The sequence below is a fragment of the Pleurodeles waltl genome, chromosome 3_1 (genome assembly GCF_031143425.1).
Source record: "Pleurodeles waltl isolate 20211129_DDA chromosome 3_1, aPleWal1.hap1.20221129, whole genome shotgun sequence".
NCBI classification, from domain to species: domain Eukaryota; kingdom Metazoa; phylum Chordata; class Amphibia; order Caudata; family Salamandridae; genus Pleurodeles; species Pleurodeles waltl.
The window spans coordinates 959,180,022-959,197,339 of NC_090440.1; the positions used below are offsets into that span (position 1 = coordinate 959,180,022).

A 17,318-nucleotide genomic window follows, 5' to 3' on the forward strand; every position below is an offset into this window, starting at 1 on the left:
TCAAATCAGGTTAGCAGCTTGTCACAATCAGGTTTTTCGAAGTCAATCCGGTTCTAAAGTCACATTCGGTAATTTATAAAGTCTCTCTTTCAGTTTTACAGATTTTCAATTTTAACCAAGTCTTTCTTTGGATCAGTTCAGGTACCGTAGTACTGGCCTGGTACTTCTCGGTCAAAACAGAACGCTAGAAATTCTTGTTGCCACTCATATGTTGTAGCATCCTCCTCCCTCTCCCTCCTCCCTCCTCCCTCCTTTACAACTGTAGTGGTTGTCAAGATTACTTGATATGGCCCTTTCCAACATGGTTCCAGACACGACTTTCTCACGTGCTTCTTGACAACCACCCAGTCACCGGCTTGTAGAGTGGCCTGGATCGCCAATCGGTGGCAATGTGTTAGCTTCCACCTGGTGAGAGAAAGAGCGAATCACATCAGCCAAACCTTTGCAGTAGTCCAACACCATATCATCTGTGATATTCACTAGAGCATTTGCAGGTACTGCTGGCAACCTCCTAGCTCTACCCATGAGGATTTCATGGGGGGATAGTCCCGTTTTCTTGTCTGGGGTGGTTCTTATTGTCATCAGCACTAAGGGCAATGCATCTGGCCATTTCATACCGGTAGCTGCGCACATTTTTGCCATTCTTGATTTTAAAGTACCGTTCATTTGCTCCACTAGTCCTGATGCTTCAGGGCGGTAGCTACAATGCAGCTTCTGTTCGATGTCACGTGCGGCACACAGGAGTTTAATCACCTCATTGTCGAAGTGTCTACCCCTATCTGATTCTATAGAGACCGGAAACCCGAACCTTGATATCAGCTCCCTAAGTAGTAGTTTTGCAACTGTGAGGCTATCATTCCTACGTGTGGGGTAGGCTTCAATCCAGTGACTGAAAACACACACAATCACAAGCACGTACTTCAATCCTCAACAAACAGGCATTTCAATGAAGTCCATCTGCATTTTGCTGAATGGACCGCCAGCTTTCCCAATGTGGCTCAGTTACCACTGTCCCTTTCCCCGCATTCATCTGTTGACAGATGATGCACCTGTGACAAATGACTTCAGCAGCATGTCTGAATTTTGGATTGAACCAATCGATTTTAAATGACCTGATCATTGCGTCCCTCCCAAGGTGAGCCTGTCCATGGTACAGTCTGGCAAACTGGGATAAAAGGCTATTTGGTAGGACTAGTTTTCCTTCCTCTGAGACCCATAAATCATCAGCTCTCTGTACACATTGCATTCTTTGCCAGGAGCGTTTTTCTTCCTTGCTTGCACGACTTTGTAAAGTATTTAACTCATCTAATGTGTCAACCACCCATAGTGCAAGGCTCAAACATGGGTTATTCTCAGTTTGCGGTAGCAATTCCCATTGCTCCTTGAACGATATACAGTTCAATGCACAAAACTTTGCGACTTGATCTGCATAACCGTTTCCCATGGATACAAAGTCTTGTGATCTTACATGAGCACTGCATTTCACCACGGCAATTTCAAGAGGTAACTGAATCGCATGTAAAAAATCCTTTATTTGTTCACCATTTTTCACGGGGGAACCAGAAGAGGTCATGAAACCTCTCTGTGACCAAAGTTGCCCAAAATCATGTACAATTCCGAATCCGTATCTGCTGTCAGTATAGATAGTGATTCTCAAATTTACTGCTGCGTGGCATGCTTTGGTAAGGGCAATTAATTCAGCCACTTGAGCGGAGAACACTTTCTCGAGCCAGGAGGCTTCAATGATACCAGCTATGCTACATACCGCATAACCAGCTCTCAGTATTCCAACTGAATCTCTTAAACAGGACCCATCAACAAACATAATACAATCATTCTCTTTTAATTGTGTGTCCTGTATGTTTGCACGTGGTTTGGTACATAATTCAGTTACCTCAAGACAGTCCTGTTCAAATTCTTCATCATTGTTGATTTCAGTGTTTTCAACAGGAAGTAAAGTTGCCGGGTTCAATATAGTGCACCGTTTAAGCGAAACATTTGGTGACAACAGTATGATTGTCTCATACTTAGTGAGACGTGCATTTGTCATGTGCTGAGTTTTATTTCGAGTCAACAGAATTTCAACTAAATGCGGAACCATTACTGTTAGGGGGTATCCCATGAATATGCCTTTGCATTGTATAAGTCTTTGACCAACTGCTGCTACTGCGCGCAAACAACCCGGTAAGGCTGCTGCGACGGGGTCCAAGATAGCCACAAAATATGCTACAGGGCGATTTGCACCTCCATGGACCTGTGTTAAGACAGGCAAAGAACATGCATCACGTTCATGACAGAACAACATATAAGGTTCCGTATAATCAGGCATTCCTAAAGCTGGTGCTTTGCACATGCACTCTCTTAACTCATTGAATGACTCAAGCTTTTCTTTGGATAAGGCTATAGTATATGGCTCATCCTTGATCTCCTTGTCTGTCAGTTTTATCAAAGGTTTTGAGATGATCGAGAAGTTGGGTATCCACTGGCGACAGTAGCCCACCATTCCCAAAAACATCCTGACATCTCTTTTTGTCGTTGGAGGGTTCATTTGCAAAATGGCTGTTATTCTTTCTTTTGATATTCTCCTGGACCCTTTTTCGATTAGGTGCCCTAGATATTTCACCTCTTTCTGACAGTATTGCAGCTTCTTAGGCGACACCTTGTGTCCATTCTTTCCCAAATGATTTAGTAAGGCAATGGTATCGTATTTACAGCTGTCCCCTGTTTTAGATGCAATTAGCAAATCGTCAATGTACTGCACAAGGGTTGAATTAAAAGGCAGTACCAGAGACTCCAAATCCTTTTTCAATATCTGATTGAAGATGGATGGTGATTCAGAAAACCCTTGAGGAATTCTGCACCAACTGTACGCCTTATCCAGGAATTTGAAAGTGAACAAAAATTGACTATCCTCATGAAGAGGTATTGAAAAGAAGGCTTGTGACAAGTCTACAACAAGTAAACCATTCAGCATCACAGGGAACCTGCTGGGTTGGGCACCACAGGGCAACATTTCACCACAATTTTGTTTATTTTTCTCAAGTCCTGCACAATCCGAACTTTCCCACAAGGCTTCTTCAACCCCATTATGGGAGAGTTACACGGACTGATCAAAACCTCTTTCAGGACTCCCTGTCTGAGAAAATCTGCAATTATTTGTGACACTTCGATGAGAACGTCTTGAGTCATGTGATACTGTGGTACTTGAGGGAATGCCGCATTTGGCTTTATCTGGACTTTAACTGGTTCTACTCCTTTTATTAGCCCTATTTCCTTTCCGGTCAGGTCCCACACCTTCTCTGTTACCGTCCCCTGCAGCTCAACAGGTAGATCAAGCAAGGTAAGCATCGGTAACAGGGTAATCAAAGGGTACTCCTCATTAGCCGTCCCTGTGTCTTCTTCTGAGAACTGTCCTTCATCACCCTCATCATCACTATTTGTCTGCACTTCGATTCCATCATTGGAACAAGTAATTGAACACTTTGTCTTGCACAGTAAGTCCCTTCCCAGTAGGGATACCGGACTCGAGTCGCAGACTACAAACCTATGTAGCCCCTGAAAGTTGCCAATCTCAACCTGCACTGGATCTGTAATCGGGTTTGTCAGATACTGGTTTGCAACTCCAACCACTCTTATGGTACGCCCTGAAAGCGGCAATTTTGGAACCTCTACACTCCTGACTGTAGAGCGTGTAGCTCCAGTATCAACCAAAAATGAGACTTTATAGCCCATCACCTTTCCTTCCACATATGGACTCCTCTGATCCACCTCTAGAGATGCTGCAAGTCTGCACTCTTCACTGTCTGAACTATCGTCTGACCATTCCCCATTCATGCCATTTTCACCACGTAATGGAAACTGTTGTACTGTATTATTTTGACTCCATACCTGACCTGTGACCTGTTGAGGAAGAATCACCTGTTGCTGTCCCATCGGAGCCATTGGTAATTGTATTTGCTGTCTAGGTACCACAGGAGTCTGCCGTTGTGCTGGTTGCATTTTTACTGACTGAAAACGCGGCATTTGCATCTGCTGCATGGGCTGTACCCCTTGCATTTGTACCAGATTGTTCTGGAAATTCGGGTTTTGATGTCTCATTTTCGGGCCCCGTACATTTTGTAATGTACCAACATTAGCACCTTGCTGAACAACACCATCCTGCACCATATTCGGGCACTCCCGTTTCCAGTGCCCCACGCCCCCGCAACCGTGACATGGTGACATCTTTTTCGCCGCTTGCACGTCGTTTTGAACCACAACAGTATTTAAGTCGGGACCGCGATTTACAAACCCTCGTCCTCGACCTCTCGGCTGTGCCTGAAACACACCATTCATTTGCGGTTGTTGCTGTAACATCTGTTGAACTCTGTTTCCCTGCATTCCTGCCTGAGCAGCCCTTATCTGCATCACCATCACTTTCTCTTTCAGCTTTTTCTGTTTTAGCTCAATCTCATCACTACAGTATTTCGCGTGCTGCAACACTTCATCGATCGGCTTCGCTTGCCAACAAATCAAATGATTCTTAATCATCTGGCTAACTTCTGGTCTCAACCCTTCGACAAATCTAAACACGAGATGATTCATGTCCTTCGGTTCAATAGTCTCAGTACCGCTGTAGTGTTTGAATGCCTTTAACAGCCTTTCATAGTAAGCATGTATTGATTCTTTAACCTCTTGAGAGGTCCGGTCGATTTTCTGCCAATCAGTCACTTTCGGCGACACCTTTTGTTTCAAAAAGTCAATAACCTTATGATAATACTTAAACACTTCTTCAGAGGGTGCCCCGGTCACCTTATCCCTTGCCGGTTCCTTCGTTGGCCAATCTACCCCTCTCTTGCATTCAAGCCACAAATCAGGCGGAACAATGATCTCAAACAAGGTATTCAAGTCTTCCCAGAGACACTTTGCAAGTTTCACAAACCTATCCGTTTGTTGATACCATTCGATCGGTTTCTCTCTCAATCTGGGATAATCATTGGTAAAAGATAGGATGTCCCCTCTGGACCACGGTACATGGACTAGGACACCACCAGCTGTCTCTCTCATAGGTAATATTTTTACCGAATCCACATCGGGGGAGGCCTTAGCTTGGTTAGACCCTGGTCTGTCACTCTTTTCCTTGTCTCTTTTCTTTGCCCACCTGCCTTCCCATTTTTCCAGTGCACCTCAGATTTGCGCACTTTGCAACAACTCTTTCAAATATGCCTTCATCCCCGCAGACCTCATGTGCTCAAAATCTTTGGAGTCGAAGTCTAATCTGTAACTTCTTTTCAGATGTTTAGTGTTTCCAATGTCGATATTGTATTTATCTGCCAAGTTTGCTAACTTCTGATGACCCTTGCCTACCTCTTTGGTAATCTTAGGGCACAGGAATCTTAATTCTGCTTCCATGTAGGACTCCAATCTGTTCACTCCCATCGTACCTTCTACTAACTTAGCAGCTTCTGCCCCTAGTCTTACAAGGTTTAAGTACTCGTCTTGCTTTCCTTTTTCTGGGTCAACTGAGATTTCTGCAACCTTTTGTGAAGTGTAAGTCTTTTCTAGCCATTCATTTAACTGTTGGACTGTGAAACCCTGCAGTGAAATGTTCCCTGCATGCATCATCGGGGAACGTGAAGTGTTCGTACTCATTGTCTGGGGAGTTAAAACCCCTAGCCCTGCTTGACGCATTGCTTCTATGGGTGCTGCCACTGGACTAAGATCCATTCGAGACCTCGGCTGTTCAACTGCCTGCTCTCCTGGAGCCATTATCTGGGGAGTTCCCATGGACCCTCATCTTATCACATCTTGAGTCATCACTCCTTGGTCACCAACGCCAGTTTTGCCCTGTGCATACAATGGTACTGGTGGACCGACAGTAATTGGCAACGATATGGCAGCAGGTGTCTGACCTGGACCCAGACTCCGTGAAGCAGCAACTCCATAGGTCTGTTCCAAAGTACCCGGGACAGGTACTAATGGTGGACCAGCTACTGGGTTGTAACCTGGTATGAGCTGTGGTTGCGGTTGGGACAGTAATTTCGGAGTTGACTCAATCTGGACTAATTTTGATTTCGTGTATATCGGGTCTGGTGGCACTATCAGATTTGTAGTAGTCTCAAGTACTGGGACGTCTGGATAGATTCTCTGTATCTGCGGTGGAGGTTGCAACTGTATCGGTATGTCTGGAGCAGTGGGTACACTGACACCATTCTGTATCGGAGCCGTATAACTGGTCTGTGCCGTATCAGCAACTCCCTTCTCCTGGGTCTGGTTCCCAGGGTCCGTGCTAGTGCTTGGAGCACTATCGCTCACTGCGTAAGGCAGTGGACGGTCATGTAATAACCTGTCCATAAACTCCTCATCGTCTGAATCATCTTCCTCCTTCCCAAGGTCTTTTATTTTCTTTAGATTTGCCTGAGTCTTTATCGGTCTTACAAGAGGCTTTCTTTCCCTGTGTTTCTTCTCCCTGTGTTATTGCTGGGAACAGTTTTAGTCCGTCAACAATTCCCCTTCTCCACATTTTATTCTCGTTATCCCATCTAGCCTCAGCATAGGATTTTTCTGCCCTTCTCAGCCTTCTATGGAACCTTTCTTGTCTATGTTCAAGAGCCATCAAATCCCAAATCGCTAAAGCCTCATATTGAGCTGGCCTCTGAGGTGGTTTCTGTATACTTAACATCCACCTTAAATTCTCCAACACCTTTGGATTGAATGTCCCATGCTCCGGAAACGCTAAACATCCCTCCTTCTCTGTTAGTTTGCGCCACTGTTTCATCCATAAACAAGGCGCTACACCCTTCTCTTCCATAACCATGTAAGCCGGAGTACCCTCGGGTGGTGTTGGCTCCCCATCAGTTGCTACAATATAAGTCTCTCCCTTCAGAGCACTCTTAAATGCTTTAACAAAATTAATTTTGCGATTTTTCTCTTGTTTTGTATTTAATCAGAAGTGACTTCGTTCCCAGGACACTCTTCACCCACCTTTCTCAACCTATTGCCTCTCACGGACGGCAGCCAATCCGTGCGCGACCCCTCTCGACAACTGACCTATCTCAGCGCGGCACCACTGACGTCACACTCACACACACTGCAGCTGAAAAAGTCTTGTGGCTTGTCTGCTCCTCACTGAACCCACACAATCTAATGCATATTATTGCTAGCACCTTAAATGACAACACAAATCTGCCGGTTTACTACAGGAAGGGTAACACATTCGCTTCAGAACTTTACAGAGATTTCACTTAAAGCCTCAGCCGCTAATTTCTCCTTGTCAGTTCCCGCATACGCAAGCAGAATTCGACCCGCAAATTCTACTCTTGACTTGTCAAGGGCTTATTCTAGTGTACTTTAGAACTTACCAAATCTCCATCGAAGGTTTCACACATGCATCTACTCAAACTTGACTTGTCAACCACGCCCGATTGACCTATTAAACTGCACAGATTACAACATAAACCCAAGTGTCTTCTCCACTTGTTAACATACTCCGTAGTCTGAGACCACGACAGGTCGGTACATAAACAACCAACCACGTGGATAATTTGGAGCATTACGCGCCACACTCACATGAAGTACGCTGACTTCCCTACTCTCATACTGCGAAGTACGCCCATTCCTACTAAACAACACATACTTGGCCTAAATACACACAAATTTCACAATCACCTGCAAAAAGGCATAAGCTAAGCAAGCGCAAAAACCCTAAACCACAAACATTATGGCGCCGAGAACATCCCCAACTCACTTAGGCAGGCTCCGAGATCCCGGGAAGGTCATGGTGAACTTAGAAACCCATCATACCTCCAATTTGCATTATCACAGAAAAACAAATTAAACAATGATTCTCCGTCCTAGGGCCCCTAAGGGCCAAACCGTCGCTCTGCTACCAGAACTGATAACGCGTCCCTTTATGTTAATTTATTACAAATTTGGGACTCGTTTTAGGCCAATGAATCTTGTGACCCAGTGGTGAGACACCGTAGGACGAGATAACTGATCAATATGTCAAGCAATATATCAATAATGTCATCAATATTTACCACCACAATGCACTTTACTTTGCATAAAGACCTTAATCAAATTGTCGACGCACCCATGACCTTTCAGACATGAATAACCACACCTCTTGATAGAATTTTTTATGAATTTTATTCCCTATTGATTACAATCTACGAGCAGAAGAGTTAATCTTAACACCAAGAAGCATAAGAGCATAGTCACGATATGGCAACTGTGATAAGATTTCATTAATGCAAGAATCACAAACATAAGAACATAACACGGCGTGAACATACATTAGATTACAGCAAAAATCATATATGTTTAGTTCAGCAAAGTGTAACATCAGTCATTTGTCTATTTGTGTCAGTCAGAGTGAATTTCCTATTCTAACCGCTAATTAGCATCAGCATGTTGGGCTTCATGCAAAACAATTTAGAACACCAATTTAGAAAACATCTAGCTAGGGTCTCTATCAAAAGAGCAGTTGGTACCTAGAAAGGAAAAGCAAACAGGCAAAATACAAATTGCATTGTCATAATTAACATCCAAGGATTAGATCAGCATACAGGATCAGTCTTCGTCTTCAGGACATCAGTCAAAACGCCATCAGTATAAACTCAGTTAATGGACACGGGACACTTCCCTCATAAGGAGGAGAAGCGTAAAGGGCAGTCTAGGGGTGTGGATGGTTCAATAATCCTCAAAGTCACCGAACAGAGTGACAAAGTTTCTGGATACAATCAATAGCATTCCCTACCTAATTCTAACGTCCCTTTCGTGACATGGGTTTTTATCCCTTTTTCGTAATACCTTCCCCCAATATTCAATTGGACATTCACTATACCCCACTATATTTAACCTATCAAATTATACATTGGGTAATTCCAATTGTCACCCCACGATAATTTATAACACTTTGATTGGTCTTCATAATTGACGCCTTCGGAGGTGGCACATCCGGGGGGTTTCTTCACCACTTGGCACGTCTTCTCGGGTCATGAGTTCCTTTGTCCATGGTCTAAAGTCCTTGTACATTACATTAATCTACTTTTGTTTCAAAATTGTATTTGAATTCATACTGAAGCAGCTAGCATGCGGATGAGAACAGAATCTGTGTTGATACGTAGAATGAAGAAAAAGAACATTTGCAGGGTCATGGCCCTTTGCGAGTCAGCACACTGAAAAACAAGAAAATGCTTTTAATATGAGAGCTAGGTAGCTAAATCCACAGCTCACGCTAACTTAAGGCCTATAGGATTTTCAGTGCAGTATCGTAAATGTTAATGTAAGCTTGATTAGTCATAATGCAAACAATCATTACTCATAATTGTCATTAGTTCGTGTACACAATGGTCGCTGCACGTTATCATAGTTATAATTCAAATGCACGTTAAGCAAATTACTAATTATTGTCGTTTTCTATGCAGCATCGTTAAGCATTGATATAGGCATTTCCCTTCTAGTATATGTAATATTCAAACTACGCTCTCTCAGGTTCATTTTGTGTTTGCTACGTGAATATTTAGTACATTCTGTTCTAGCATAGAGAACAGTAACAAATGCATTCAGACTTTTTCGTTACGTAGATTATTTTCCCATTTTGTGCCAATGAAGCAAGAACCTCTCACAGAAAATTTTGCAAAAAATCTTCATCGATGTGACTGCATGTACCTTTTGAAATGATGGGGGATATGAATCACGAGTTAGAAGAATGAAAAACAGTTTTTTCGTCATTTCCTACATGTCAACAAGAATGTCTATTTTTTTAATTTAATTTACCAAAGTATCTTTTTCCTTCAAATATTTCAGGCATATTTGAAAACCATGGGACTAAAGTTTGGACCTCTGGAAAGCAGTGCCTTGTTGCTAAGCTGTAATGTCCATCAAGCGTGGACCAGCATCTGCAGCGTGGTGTCGTGAGGCTCGTCATGGACAGACTGCTGGCTCTTCCCTGGTGCCTGGTGGACAAATGTGCCTGTGGAGATTTATCCATAAGGAGGCCCTCGGACCAGTTACTCTTGGATGACTAGATTGGCCAGTGTCTTCGATCTAGCAACCATCGGTGCCAAGAACCAATGCTCAAGCCCAGGGAGAGAACCTTTTTATAAAGCAGTACATAAATCTAGGTTAAAAGGGGTGTTAGCAAGTAAGTAAAAGTAAGACTACATTCACGGTAGACTCTTAACTGTGCATGCAAGGGAGAGATTGGAGGCCCTCAGCACAAGTGCTAAGAAAGAGTAATGAATAGGTCATTGAAAAGGTGTAGTGTGCCCTCTGTGACCCGATATATAGCAGTCCCAGTTGATTGCTTATTTATTTTTAATTTTGTTTTATTCATTTGAACCATAGATTATAAACCCTGTCACAGTAACCCAGCAGAATACGTCATTGTTCAATTATACCTTACAGTCCTATTTCTCGAAATTATCCTAACCGTGCAAGTAGCTCAGTCTTTTACTCCAGCCGATTGCTTCTTCAGCTGGAGACTAGTGAGTGACCTGCCAGCAGCTAGGCGCCGTATCTTCAACTCATTCTCCTTTTTCAGGCTATGGCCTCTACTTCTGACCTCACTTAGTGCATTTCCCTAAGGCTTTCTGTTGTCCTGTGTCCTCCCCCCCTCGCTCCAGTTGCTGTAATCTGTTTCTTTTATTGGCCGTTCTACCTATTGTAGTCCCAACCTTGAATGTTTTTCTCACTCACTGGTCTTCCCTCCTTCATATTTCTCACTTATTTATCTCTCTCGCTCATTCTCTCTCTATATTCCATGTTCCTTTTCTCTCCACTTCTCCTTTGTCTTTCCTGTGTTCCTCTCATCCCGCTTCTCACTGTAGGGAGACTCGGAAGGATATGACCGTCACAATCTGATTTTTCCTTCTTCAGTTCGGGTCGGTGCACATTTTAGGCCGCATGCTGGAAGCCTGCCGGGCTAAAGCTGTAGCATGTATCTGTTAACCTTTCATTTTCTATGCTCTCAATTGGAGTCCATTGATGAGTATGGACTATATAGCAGACCAACCCAAAAACTGAAATAGACAAATTGCAGTCTGTTTTTTGCATATGTCTAGGGGCCATCTTAAACATGCCTTCATACAAACTTCCACAAGCAAAAATGTATGTCTACTTTTGCGCGCCCCCAACCAAACCCACTTGGCTGTGCTGCTCATGAGACCTTATAACGGGAATCTGACTTGAATATGTTTGTTAAGAGAGGCCATATTTTCCATTTTTAGGAGGCTATGCGATGCCCGTTTATTTATTTTAAAGTGCTGCTTATTTGGTGTCTAAGGTGTATGTTATAATGCTGCAATAAAATATGACCAGCATTGCTAAAAATGTGGTGCCTTTGACTGACAGCTATTTTACTTGGCAAAATCTGAAGCACAATGAAGTTTTCTGCTCGAATTAGATGTGTCAGATTAGATTTGTCGTTCCTCGTCTACCAGCATGCTAGTGGTTGATCCATCTGCGCCTGCTTACGAGACCCCTACGGAGGAATCCTGCAGACATTGACTTACTGCTACCGTGATGAACGGTTTGGAGAATTTGTGCGCCACTGTACTCTGTTTTTATTTATAGGTATGGTTTACAATCCTCGGCATCGCCGAGGAGGACGGCAGAACACTCAATCAGTGCGTTCAGGTCGTCAAAGATCTTGAGCCTTGGATTGCATTAGAGGGTGCTGAACGTAAATACACAATGACTAGTTTCTTCAGCAAATTGTCCTGTCTTAATGAACACAGACGTGGATTGTAAACAACAAAACCTGTTTAAGATGCTGCAGTATGTCATTTGTGTTCTCAAAAGATCTATTACGCTGCCTTACCTTTCTGGATCGTTTTCTCGATGTGTTTTTTACTCTGTACACAGAGATGTACACAATCACTGGGGATACAATGTGGAAATATTCGATTTCCTGCCTATTTTAACACAACTTTCCCATATTCTTTCTCTGCTGTGTTGGATTACATAAATTAATCCATTGCAGAATGAAAAATGAATGAATTATTGTTACTGAATGTGTTAAGCTTTGACACACATTTAGCACCGTTTCTGTACTGATTGATTTATTTATGCTGCTCTTTAGCCTCTCGACACAAACTCTTGTGCCAGCACCACACAGCAACCTGAGCCCCTCCTCACGACCTCTTGTGGCAGAACTGCACAGATACTAGTACCCAGAGCTTCTCCTCGTGCACCCTTGTGCCAGAATTGCACAGCTACTATAGCCCCTTCTCACGACCTCTTGTACCAGCACCACATATACTAGAGCCTCTCCTTGGGCACTCTTGTGCCAGAACTACACAGATACTAGAGCCTCTCCACGGGCACTCTTGTGCCAGAACTACACAGATACTAGAGCCTCTCCTCGTGCACTCTTGTGCCAGAACTACACAGATACTAGAGCCTCTCCACGGGCACTCTTGTGCCAGAACTGCACAGATACTAGAGCCTCTCCACGGGCACTCTTGTGCCAGAACTGCACAGGTACTGTAGCCCCTTCTCACGACCTCTTGTACCAGCACCACAGATACTAGAGCCTCTCCTCGTGCGCTCTTGTGCCAGCACCACAGATACTAGAGCCTCTCCTCAGGCCCACTTGTGCCAGCACCACAGATACTAGAGCCTCTCCTCGGACACTGTTGTGCCAGAACTGCACAGCTACTATAGCCCCGTCTTACGACCTCTTGTACCAGCACCACAGATGCTAGAGCCTCTCCTCATGCACACTTTTGCCAGCACCACAGATACTAGAGCCTCTCCTCGGACACTGTTGTGCCAGAACTACACTGGTACTAGAGCCTCTCCTCAGGCAGCCTTGTGCCAGCGCCACAGATACTAGAGCATCTCCTCATGCACTCTTGTGCCAGAACTGCACAGCTACTAGAGCCTCTCCTCGTGCACCCTTGTGCCAGCACCACAGATACTAGAGCCTCTCCTCATGCATTCTTGTGCCAGCACCACAGATACTAGAGCCTCTCCTCGGGCACTCTTGTGCCAGTACCACAGATACTAGAGCCTCTCCTCGTGCACTCTTGTGCCAGAACTGCACAGCTACTATAGCCCTGTCTCACGACCTCTTGTACCAGCACCACAGATGCTAGAGCCTCTCCTCGTGCGCTCTTGTGCCAGCACCACAGATACTAGAGCCTCCCATCAGGCCCACTTGTGCCAGCACCACAGATACTAGAGCCTCTCCTCGTGCACTCTTGTGCCAGAACTGCACAGCTACTATAGCCCTGTCTCTCGACCACTTGTACCAGCACCACAGATACTAGAGCCTCTCCTCATGAACGTTTGCACCAGAACTTCAGACAGAGAGCCTCTCCTCGCAACCTCTTGTGCCAGCATCACACAGATACTAGAGCCTCCTTCTCATGCCCTCTTGTGCCAGCATCGCATAGCTCATAGAGCCTCACCTGCTGACATCCTCCACTGCACACGTGCAGTTTATATATTTAGGTGCCTCTACTGTCTCTGACACTAATTTCTTTCCGAACACACACGTTTCAGACCTTCACTAAACTTTGGTGCAGTCATTGCACCGTCTACGCCGGCCTTGCCTCATCTGCCCTAATCCTTCGAGAGATGGAGCCAATAGAATAAAGCGAATGCTCCATTTGTGGCTTCCACACCAACATATAGAGTGTTAACATATGTTGAATACTCGATTGATTGAATAGTGAGTTTACAGTGCACTGTTAAACATGGCTGTCGTGGTCTAGAATTCGTTCCATTAGGAAGAAAGAAAAAACTTGAGGATTCATAAATCAAATGGGTAAATGTTAAATCCTTTAAGAATTGTAGGATGATTGGAGATGATGTAGAAATTGAGAAGTAATTTAATACAGTGCACGAGTCCTATGGAAGAAGTAATGAGCTCCCAGATGTGCATGTCTAGTGAGAGAAAAGTGCAAACTGGTGTTAAGGTATTTTTTTACAAAGAGCATGTACAGTTCTGTGTAAAAATGGGAAAACATTGGCCACAGCACACAGAGAGTAATGTCCAACAGTAAGGCAGAAAAAGATATTCCTGGTGTGGTTCCGAGAGTTGAGGGAAGTATAAAGTTGAAACGAGTCTCAAATCCTGTTTGCAGATGGTGTCTTTATTCATAGGTGCTTAGAAAGCATTAAGTCATCATGGAGATACAGCCAACACGTGTTTCGTCACACAAGTGACTTTATCAAGGCTGAGTAAATGGTAAAGAACTGAAATAGGTATGGCTGCGCCAGGCAGCTGCAGGTGCGTGTGTAAAAGGCTTGCATGAAATCGAAGATATGAGAAGGCGAGATCTCGCGTTTACCGGACAGCTCACCACTACGCTACTACTCGGTCATTTTATAGGCTTATCAGGGCCTTCTCATATCTTCGATTTCATGCAAGCCTTTTACACACGCACCTGCAGCTGCCTGGCGCAGCCATACCTATTTCAGTTCTTTACCATTTACTCAGCCTTGATAAAGTCACTTGTGTGACGAAACACGTGTTGGCTGTATCTCCATGATGACTTAATGCTTTCTAAGCACCTATGAATAAAGACACCATCTGCAAACAGGATTTGAGACTCGTTTCAACTTTATACTTCCCTCAACTCTCGGAACCACACCAGGAATATCTTTTTCTGCCTTACTGTTGGACATTACTCTCTGTGTGCTGTGGCCAATGTTTTCCCATTTTTGCTCTAGGGTACTCCTAGTACCCGTTTTGGTGCCTACCGGGCAGTAAGGCACCGGGCCATTCTGCACCGGACTTTACTCTCACTTATCTATTCTGTTTAAACCACATGTCTACTGTCTAGAAGAGCGGCACCTCTCACCCTTACTGCCCCATTTCTCTGTACAGTTCTGTGTAACACACATGACTTCGAACCGGATAGATTTAGATACAGGTAGCTATTGGCGTTTGACTAAATGAGATGGATCGCATTCGGATTTAGTAAGGCCGAAGAGAAGATTAGCAGTAGAATTTTGGCTGCTCAAGGGCGATATAGGGAGATCCATATCTTGTAATCTGCCTGAACAAATAATCAAATTTGCTGCTGATTCAATTTCTCTGCATGTGTCTTAGCATGTCACTGACACTAATTTGAGTCGGTGGTTTATAGCCTTCCTTTCTCGTAATATTCCCCAAGACCGTGTGAGCCTACTGTAGTACTTTCCAGTTGGATGCATTGCATCTTGGTGCACGCTTTAATGGCTACTGTTCCTATTTTTTTTTAAGTATCCCCTCCACTCTTTTGGTAGCTCAAAGCGTTTTTGTTAGCAGCGATCTCCTTACCATGATACCCACCTTTTTGTGTTTTTGGCAAAGCTATCAAGAAATGTATGTTGAATCCTGTTATATACATGTTCCTTTCGTTTTTTTTTTATTTGTGCCATGAGACGAGGTTGGACAGATTTGCTTACGGATAAAAAGAAGTGTGTCATTGGTACACAATTTCATGAGGGGTTCACCCGAAATTCTTAAGAGTACGAGTGTGAATTAAGGTCCTTAACTTAGCTGTTTGCCTGTTTGATGAGAAAGTTTAGAAAGGCGGTTGTCTCGCAAGAGATGGGGGACACTGATGGAATTAGAAAGAGACCTAAAATGTGACAGGGTATAAATTAGGACGGACCACACTTTGTATCTGAATTATAATAACAACTGGTAAACGACAAGGCTAAGCGCTGCACAGGCCCTGCACATCCTGTTGTAAACACCGAAGTCGTGAACTCGACTGTCCAGCTTACTGGTATTTCTTTCTATTGAAAGAAAGAGCTGGGCTGAGTGAACATATGAACCAAATAGAAAGCGAAATGGGGAATTGTGAATTAGAATGTCGTAATGATAAGAATAACATCATGTTCCATTAGTGTGGACTTTTAAATGCAGACTAAGGGACTGCTATAACAACATGAATACAAAAGGGTTATGTGACTGAAGTGTAGGCGCAATTGTTGCAGGATGGCTTGCTGTCTAAACTGATTTATTAGTGACCGGCAAATTGCATGGAAAGTAAAGCAGACAAACTGTATTTTTAAATCTGTCCATATTCAGTTTGCATAGCTTGTTACAATCTAACTAAGTGCTAAACGTACAACTATCCGGGCCTTAGTTTCGACGCAGTTCTGAATGTTGTAGTCGTTCAGTTTTTGCACTCTATTTCGTGTATCTCATAGGACCTGTATGCATTTAATCCTTAACTCCCATCTCTGTCGCGATTATCGGGAACTTCTTGGGCTAATCACAAACTGGAGCATGATGCCCAGAATTCTACACCGCAACATGAGTTGCTGGAAGGTGAATACAAAGTTCATTATCGCTGAAACGGCTCTCCTTCCTTTTTTCGTGTAACTGAGTAACCCAAGATGCTAGCCAGCTTCTTTGGTTTTCAATTTTAGATGTGATTTAATTTTCGGTTTTATGGAAGTGCATGTTTTACATTTTGGATTATGTTATTGGTTCAGAGCGAGAAAAACTCTTAACGCGAATGCCTAATAGCAGAGTTTAATTAACGCTCCTAAGAAGAATTGGTGCTCTTGCACACATTTGGAATTTGCTAGCTGTAAATTGTTTCACATTTATGTAGTGAAAATGGATATGGCTATGCTTTCCTTTTGCCAAAAATGAGTTAGTATCGGTAACAAAACTACAATTCTTTAAAGCAGTTAATGGGAGAACCTGTTATATGGTATCTCATAGATAGAAAAGATATGGGCGCATCCAAATCCCAGAAAGTTGAGAGTGTATGATGGCTCTCCAGCTGTGTATATGACACCTATTTAGGGAGTTTTCTGTAAGCTAAATATTCGGGATCAAGCTCTGTGTAACTACACTCTGTACATAATAAAACATGTATTGAATAGTTAAATTGCCTATGACAACTCACTGAAAGGCTTTAAAAGATTCTTAATTGCAAACATTCTTAGCACAACTCCTACAGCATGCCATCCCATAACAAAACCTTGTGTTTCCAGTTCCTAGGAGGAAGATGTAGCGGGTGTTCATCAACCCAGTTCTCTAAGGAGTGGTGGTGTCACTTTGTATTCAAATAGCCTATTTAACTTGGAATTATAGATTTTTTTTTTTTTTTTTCTTTTTTAAACATTTCTTTTACTGGGAAAGTAACTTTCCTTACCTCTATAGTTCACAGCACTAGAACAGAGCATGATGTTTCACATTGTTCTGGAGGAGCTTCTAGGGTAGAGGTAGAGAAAATAATTGCTGTGCTAGTTGGTCTATGAAAATGTCCTTTACAAACTGGACACGAGCCCAACAGAGTCAAAAGAGTAGCGTTTACTCAAAGTTCAAGAAGAAAATGCAATCACAGTTCTGCACAACAACTACAGACACGCAT

The 17,318-nt window shown here is 43.4% G+C and overlaps 1 protein-coding gene across 2 annotated transcripts in view; it reads left to right on the forward strand.

The window, feature by feature from the left end:
- The window catches only part of YRDC (yrdC N6-threonylcarbamoyltransferase domain containing), a 73,099-nt gene extending 61,783 nt beyond the window's left edge, over positions 1–11,316 (forward strand). For both annotated transcript variants that reach the window (XM_069223981.1, XM_069223982.1), the window contains one exon: positions 9,793–11,316. The gene's annotated coding sequence lies outside the window, so the exon portion shown is untranslated. The remainder of the gene's footprint in view (positions 1–9,792) is intronic.
- The last annotated feature ends 6,002 nt before the right edge of the window (positions 11,317–17,318 follow it).